The sequence below is a fragment of the Canis aureus genome, chromosome 23 (assembly GCF_053574225.1).
Source record: "Canis aureus isolate CA01 chromosome 23, VMU_Caureus_v.1.0, whole genome shotgun sequence".
Lineage (NCBI taxonomy): Eukaryota > Metazoa > Chordata > Mammalia > Carnivora > Canidae > Canis > Canis aureus.
The window spans coordinates 13,500,920-13,509,314 of record NC_135633.1 but is presented as its reverse complement, the minus strand read 5'-3'; positions in this window follow the sequence as shown (position 1 = coordinate 13,509,314).

Genomic DNA, 8,395 nt, shown 5'->3' with positions numbered 1-8,395 from the left:
AGGCAGGCGCTAAACCACTGAGCTATCCAGGCGTCTCCCTTTAAAGGTTCCTTATCACTCACAGAATAAAATCCAGGCTCTTCAGAATGGCCTATAGTCTACTGGGCTTCCCAGGATTTGACTTCCACCTGCCTATCCACTCTCATTTCTCCATGCTTACCCTCCCACCATCTCAAATGATACCAGCCTGGTTGCAGAAATGTTCATGCTGTTTCATGCTTCCATGCCTTTGGACATACTGTGCTGTGTCTGGCATGCTCAACTTTCTCCTTATCTACCCAGGGATCTCTATTATTCTTCAATACCTGAACTAGCATGTCTTTATCTATGAACTCCTCTCTATCCCACCCCTGTACCTGGTAAGAGCTATATTAGACCATTTCATGCTGTACTGCACTTGTTTACATTTTTTTCCTCTACCAAACTGAGGGCAAGGACTATATCTTATTCATATTTGTATTTTCAGTGTCTAGGGCAATGCCCGGCACATGCTGAACGAATGAATAAACGTTTGCAAACATAGATGTTTTCTTGCCTTCACTAAGTTTAATGCATGAAATTGGTTATTGAGGTTTGATTTATTTTTCCTATTTCTTTATGTTACCACATGTGGGCCTTAAATCAACACCTTTCAGCAGAATGAAATCCAAGATGAAAGGACCACAAAATTTTTTTTTTTTAATTTTTAAAATTTATTTATGATAGTCACACAGAGAGAGAGAGAGAGAGCGAGAGGCAGAGACAGGCAGAGGGAGAAGCAGGCTCCATGCACCGGGAGCCCGATGCGGGATTCGATCCCGGTCTCCAGGATCGCGCCCTGGGCCAAAGGCAGGCGCTAAACTGCTGCGCCACCCAGGGATCCCCAGGACCACAAAATTATGACAATTATATGCAGCCATTCCTTTAAGAATTAATGTATTAAAATTCCTTGCACTTATAGTACAGAGTTAGAATAGAACATTAAAGCTGCTATAGCGTTGTTTGCCTTTTGATTAAAGAGAGTTGCTAATTTATCTATTTGATTGCATAGTTAGGAAGACAAAGACCTAGCTGAGCAAAATGGCATTGAAAGAAAGCCTGGGGATGCAGCCACTCTGGAAAACTGTGTGGAGGTTCCTCAAAGAGTTAAAAATAGACCTGCCCTAAGACCCAGCAATTGCACTGTTGGGGATTTACCCCAAAGATACAGATGCAGTGAAACGCCGGGACACCTGCACCCCGATGTTTCTAGTAGCAATGGCCACGATAGCCAAACTGTGGAAGGAGCCTCGGTGTCCAACGAAAGATGAATGGATAAAGAAGATGTGGTTTATGTATACAATGGAATATTACTCAGCTATTAGAAATGACAAATACCCACCATTTGCTTCAACGTGGATGGAACTGGAGGGTATCATGCTGAGTGAAGTAAGCCAGTCGGAGAAGGACAAACATTATATGTTCTCATTCATTTGGGGAATATAAATAATAGTGAAAGGGAATATAAGGGAAGGGGGAAGAAATGTGTGGGAAATATCAGAAAGGGAGACAGAACGTAAAGACTGCTAACTCTGGGAAACGAACTAGGGGTGGTGGAAGGGGAGGGGGGCGGGGGGTGGGAGTGAATGGGTGACGGGCACTGGGGGTTATTCTGTATGTTAGTAAATTGAACACCAATTAAAAAAAAAAAAAAAAAAAAAGAAAGAAAGCCTGGGGAAAAGAAAAGAAAGCAAGCCATGAAGATGAGTTGAGCAGATGATCTAATCTGGGGGATCCCCTTGGCAAAACTCAAAATTGACAGAATCTTGAAAAGCCCTGAAAGGATGGGGAGAAGGAAGGAACAGGGTAGGATGTAAGAAAAATACATTTACTGAGCATCTAGTAATTTTTAGTCATTTTATGTATTAATTTAATTTAGTCCATAACAATGACCCTGTGGCAGAGACACTGTTATCCCCATTTTGTAGATGAGTTGGGTAACGTGAGACATGATGTGATCTCCAAGGTCATGCAGCTACTAAGTGGTAACTAGATATGACCGACTAGTTTCCTTCCTTCTCAGCATGCAGCCCAGTTTCCAGAGCGGCCTGCTGCTGTGTGCTGCTTACTGACACACAGAGACACATTATTTGCTCTATTTGCAATGATCATGTGTAGACGGCTCACTTAGTAGTTGGGAGTAATATAATCACAATTTTATTTCCAGTCTCAATGCTTATTTAAAAAATTTTACAAATGAACAGAATAGCCTTACATTTATCGATGATGCTAGATGATGACTCGGATGAAACTTTTTGAGCTGCTCTTGCAAAACAACAAGAATACACTTTCAGGAGGTTTAGTGGAGAAAGCATGCGTCTACATTTTTCCTTGGTGTGCCCCGCTGCTGGCTCCATTTGGAATCCAGAAACGACTGCTGTCTGGGGTAAAAGGCAGTTTGCTCTTGCTGCCTCCTGGATATTGCTTGGCCTGGCAGTTTGTCACTCTCCTGGGCAAAAATCCAGCTTGTGGTAGTGAGGTGGTTTTGTGGCAAAACTCCACAATTAACCACAAGTTCAGTGTCAACGGTAGGCTGCCACCGTAGTGGCTGTGATCCTTCAGATCTGCTGGGATAGCCAGAGCCGAAGAAACTACTGCTTGTCTAAGGAGGGAACAGGAAAACTTGGAAGGAGTTTGCATTGCTGTTTATTGTTCAAGTTCCAGGTTTTAGGTTTAATACACAAAATCCAGGAAATTTCAGATTAATAGTTATATATTTAATACCTTTATCAGTTGCTTTTCATAAAAAGTATGGTGGATTTGTCATAGATACAATTGTTGCTCTGAAAATGAGAAATAGAGAAAGGAAAATTCTTAAAGTAGTAGAATATATTTTTTTCATGGCAAAAGACATCCAAGTACCATCATCTGAATTAAAAAAAAAAAATTCACTCACATGCTCTTAAACACTTATTATATGTTGGAAATTAAACCAGACATAAATATATGTATAATGTTTTCTATAAATCTAAGATAGAAAGGGTTCTTTTACTGATTTTGTGAAAATGGATGTTAACAAAAACACTTTTCAATAACAGTATGGAAACTTTTTTGTATTTAATCATGTAGTAAGGATTTCAATTTATTTGACACAGGGAGAGAAAGAGAGAGAGAGAGAGAGAGAGAGAGAGCGTGTGCCCAAGTAGGGGAGCAACAGGGAGAGGAAGAGGGAGAAACAGGTTTCCCACTGAGGAGGGAGCTCAGTGGGGGGCTGGATCCCAGGACCCTGGGATCATGACCTGAGCTAAAGGCAGACACTTAACCAACTGAGTCACCCAGGCACCCCAAGAGTTTCAATTTAAATTCATTGACTGATAAAAAACATCCAAGCATATACAACTAAAAAAAAACCTGATTTATGAAATTTTTTTGAGAAAATCAAACACACATTGAGTATTGGGGCACTTGGCTGGCTCAATCAGTAGAGCATGTGACTCTTGGTCTTGAGGTTGTGAGTTTGAGTGTTGGGTATAGAGACTTACTTAATTTTTTTTTTTTTTTTTTTTTTTTTTTAGTATTAACTGAGTACTCTGCTAGTCAAGGCATGGAGGTTGAGCTAAGACTGAGCTAGACAGAATTCTTGTGTTTGAAGACTATAATGAAGAGGTAGCCATATAAATAAACAGGCTAACAGAGTATGAACTTTTATATAATAGTAACAACAGTAACAATAAATTCCAGTTCCATATTAAAGCCACATCATCTCTCTAGCCTCCTCATTTTTGTTCTTTGTCCCTGTATACCTAATCCTGCAGTCAAAGGATACTTGAAATTACCCAAATGCCCCATGGTCGTGTTCCTCAGATTTTTGCACTTGCTTGCTTCCTTTGCCCAGGTTATATTTCTCCCTACTTTGTGTGGGTAACTTCTACTCACCTTTCAATACCAAGCCCAGAAATCTCTTTCTCTGATTCCTCAAGAACATTATTCCTTACCTAATTCCTATTCCCACCCTGGCCTGGGTTAGGTGTCCCTCTGAACTACCAGAGTACACTGTGCTTCCTAACCCCCACATCACGGTATCTATTACCCTGGTCTTTTGCAGTCTTTTTGCTTTTCTAGCTTCCACTATCAACCCTTAAAGGCAGGAACTATACCTGTCATCATTGTGTCATTGTCTCCTAGCACACTGCCCTGCACAATGCCAGATACTTAATAAATGTTGAATGAACGAATGCACTCATTGAGAGAGAGAGAGAGATTAAATATTGGAGGAGGGGAGTGGTGAATAGGAGAACTGAAGAAGTAAAAAACATGAGGGAATTAAATACAAAGATGAAAGAGAGAAGGCAGGGAGAGGGGAGAGAGATAGGGAGATGGCCATGCAGACAGACTGGGGAGAGAACTGGAACTGGTAGAGGAGAAACATATTGCGAAAATACACTGAGGCAACCATACAGTGGGGAGACTCTGGAAAGAACGAGTCTCTTCTTTTTTAATATGTTTGAAGCATTTTTCTTGACAGTATTTATCATATATTCTCTTGTACTCCTTAACAGTCTGTGTACAGCCTATGTAGCCCTATCTCCCACACAGACCTGCAGCTTGAGGAAGCTTCTAAAGAATTTTATAGTTTTCTAAAGAATTCTATAGTTTATAGAAGGGAGTTGCTATAAATAAATAGCACCTAGCAGAATGCTCTGCACATAGTGGGCCCTCAGTAAACACTTGTCAAATGAACTAAAGGGTGAGTCAAGGGTCGCCTGGGTGGTGCAGACAGTTAAGCATCCATCTTTTGGTTTCAGCTCGGGTTGTGATCTCGGGGTCTTGAGATCGAGCCACATGTAGGGCTATTCCTGAAAGTTTCTTTGATATTTAGAATTTGTCAGACTGCTTTATATCATTATCTCTCAGAAATTAAGGCTGCTTTTATTACTGAATTCAGAAAAACTGCATTTTAGAAACAGCACATAACAGCTCTAAGCACTTAACAGTTCTAAGCATTTTCACAAATCCAGTTCAAGTCCATTTTATTAAGTCCATTTTTTATGGTTTATTTCAGAGGTTTAAAATCTTTCTCCTTTTTTTTTTTTTAAGATTTATTTATTTATTTATGAGAGACACAGACTGAGAGAGAGAAGCAGAGACACAGGCAGAGGGAGAAGCAGGCTCCTCGCAGGGAGCCCAATGTGGGACTGGATCCTGGGATCACGACCTGAGCCAAAGGCAGATGCTCAACCACTGAGCCACCTAGGCTCGGTCCCTTTCCTCCCTTCCTTTTCCTTCCCTTTCATCCTTCCTCCTTTTCTCTCTTCCTTTCCCACCCTTCCTCCCCCACCCTTCTTTTGCCCCAGGGTTCTAGAGAGGGCCTTCAGGTCAGAGTAGAAGGTGTCAGAACTGCCTAATTGGGGATGTCAGGCCTTGGGGGACACCTCCATTTCATTAAGAGCATTCTGCTTTTATTTGCATATTTCCTTTTTTAAAGTTTTAATTTATTTTTTTATTTATTTATTTTTTAAAGTTTTATTTTTTTTTTTTTTTTTTTTTTTTTTTTTTTTTTTTTTTTTTAAAGATTTTATTTATTTATTCGTGATAGTTACACAGAGAGAGACAGAGAGGCAGATACACAGGCAGAGGGAGAAGCAGGCTCCATGCAGGGAGCCCGACGTGGGATTCGATCCCAGGCCTCCAGGATCGTGCCCCGAGCCAAAGGCAGGCGCCAAACCGCTGCGCCACCCAGGGATCCCTATTTTTTAAAGTTTTAATTTAAATTTGTCAGTTAACATAGTGTTATATTAGTTTCAGGTGTAAAATATAGTGATTCAACACCTCCATACATCACCAGGTACTCTTTACAAGTCCACTTCTTAATCCCCCCCAGTCCCCCCTGGTAACCATGAGTTTGTTTGCATAATATTTCTCTTGAACGTTTTAAAATGCTGGTTGAGAGGCAACACGGTAGACTGGGAACAGTAATAAAAAGGCTCTTAAAGAACTGGTAGCCAATTATTCCCAGCTTTTCAACAGCTCTTAGCAGATCTTTAGAGGCTGCTCATTTTCATCCTGAGTAGTGACCTGACACAGGACAGGGGTAATGACTGGAGTCCTATTCCTCATCCAACCCCTTTACCAGCCTTTCCTTCTTACATTCCATGATCATAACTGTAATAGTCACCAACAGGTGTATCTGCTAAGAGCCATTCAAAAGTATTTAATTTTAGAAAGGAATTTCTGGGAATTCTGCTCAAGATATGGAGTTTCTTTACATCTGCATTTTTGAATTAGAAAATAATCCTATCTTCCTTTTTTTTTTTTTTAAAGATTTTATTTATTTATGAGACACACACACACACACAGAAAGAGAGAGGCAGAGACATAGGCAGAGGGAGAAGCAGGCTCTATGCAGGGAGCCTGACACGGAACTCGATCCTGGGACTCCAGGAGCACACCCTGAGCCAGAGGCTCAACCGCTAAGCCACCCAGCCATCCCAATAAGCCTCTCTTCTTAAACAAGATCAAAAGTGCAAGGTATAGTTGCACTTTATCAGGAGACAGGGCAGGTGGGGAGGAGGAGCTGAGCTCTAACATGAAGCTCAACTGTTATTTCGCTTCTCTGAGGATGAAGGTTAAGGAGAGCATGAGGTAATTTGTAGAGAAGGCAATTTCCAGGCCAGCAGTGGTGAGCACCAGAGATCCTAGATGAAGAGGCAGGCAGGTGTTCTAACAGTTGGGTTGAGCCCATTGATGGGACATCTCACCTGGTGCTTATAAGGTTAGACAGGTGGGCAGGCAGTGGCATCTAGGTCTGTCAAGGGAGATCCTCAGCTACTAGACTAGTGGACTAGTGGTTAGGGGCAGAGCTTTGGGCCCTGAGACTGGAAAGACCTAAACAGAGTTTTAGTTCTTCCATAGTTAATTGGGGGGCACTATCAGTTTACCGGTGTGGGTACCTAAAAAGGAGACCAAAATGCTCATCCTACAAACTGAGGAACATGGGAAAAGTGCTCCTTGGAACTTGAGAGCAAGAACTCCATTTAGAATACAGGAAGACGGGATCCCTGGGTGGCGCAGCGGTTTAGCGCCTGTCTTTGGCCCAGGGCGCGATCCTGGAGACCCGGGATCGAATCCTACATCGGGCTCCCGGTGCATGGAGCCTGCTCCTCCCTCTGCCTGTGTCTCTGCCTCTCTCTCTCTGTGACTATCATAAATAAATAAAAAATTAAAAAAAAAAAAAGAATACAGGAAGACACAGGGGGTTGCCTTGCACCAGAATAACTCAGAAGCTGGGTGGTAAGCACTAGGATCCATGTCATGGATCATCAAACTGGGAGAGAATGATTCTGGTGGAGGGATCATGGGTCAAGATGCAAGCAAGGGCAAAGTCAGGTAAAATAAGGCAGGGGTAGAGTATTGAGAAAAGTCAAAGGTATGCTGTAAATTTAGGTCGTTTTTTTTTTTTTCTTCCCCACAACAGATAATGGTCATACATTCCTGAACCTAAACACAAGAGCTAAGTAATTCTATTGGTTGTTTAAATCTGGCAAAATAATTTGAACTCTTAAGAAATGCAGCTTACTAATAATCTTTGACATGGATTGTAAACAGAGAAGGGAGTTGCTATAAACATAGCAAGCTCATTCTTTTTGTGCATATTTTTAGTTAAGTAAACTGATGGTCTTTGGTTACATCCTTACATTTTATTTTAGAATCCTGTCAGGTGCTGGGGTTGGTGTTTAGAGGTATGCATTCCAAATATAGGTTATTAAGAGAGTTGGGCTTTTAGCTTTATAAAGACCTGGGAAGACAGCTGAAAGGTGAAAGAACTGGGAGGTATGAAGAGTATTTTGAGTTCTACTTGTCAGATAATAATTCTTTGATACAAATTCTTTTATTTTGATTTGTCAACACTGAGAGTTTGCTTTAATTCGATGGTACAAATAATCGAAAGGTTGCTCTTGGCAATCCGAAGCATGGATCCTAGGATGCCTATATACTTTCGTCAAGCTTTTTAAGACCAGAAAGAAATTTAAAGGTCATCAAAATTAGCTTTTGGCAATTTTACAATTGAGGTGAATGGGGCCTGGAAATGTTAATGTGACTTGCTTAATGCCGGGGCCTGAATGGCTGGGCCAGGTTTAGAAGCTATGAGATGGATTTCTAGTCCACTGCTCTTACCATGCCTATCCCCCACCTCAGATTACTACCCAAGGCTTTAAAACAACTTTAATCTGAATTTGTTCTAATTTTGAAATCAGTTTATTATTTGTCATGAGAATTTATCACGGGCATTTCAGTGATGCCTTTGACAGTTTTTTCATGCCCTTCTGCAAAAAGCTCAAAATGTATCCAGAAAGTTTCCTACTTTAATCTTTGGTAGTGAGTTCTTTTTTCCTTTTTTTTTTTTTTTAAGATTGTATTTATTTCTTTGACAGTGAGC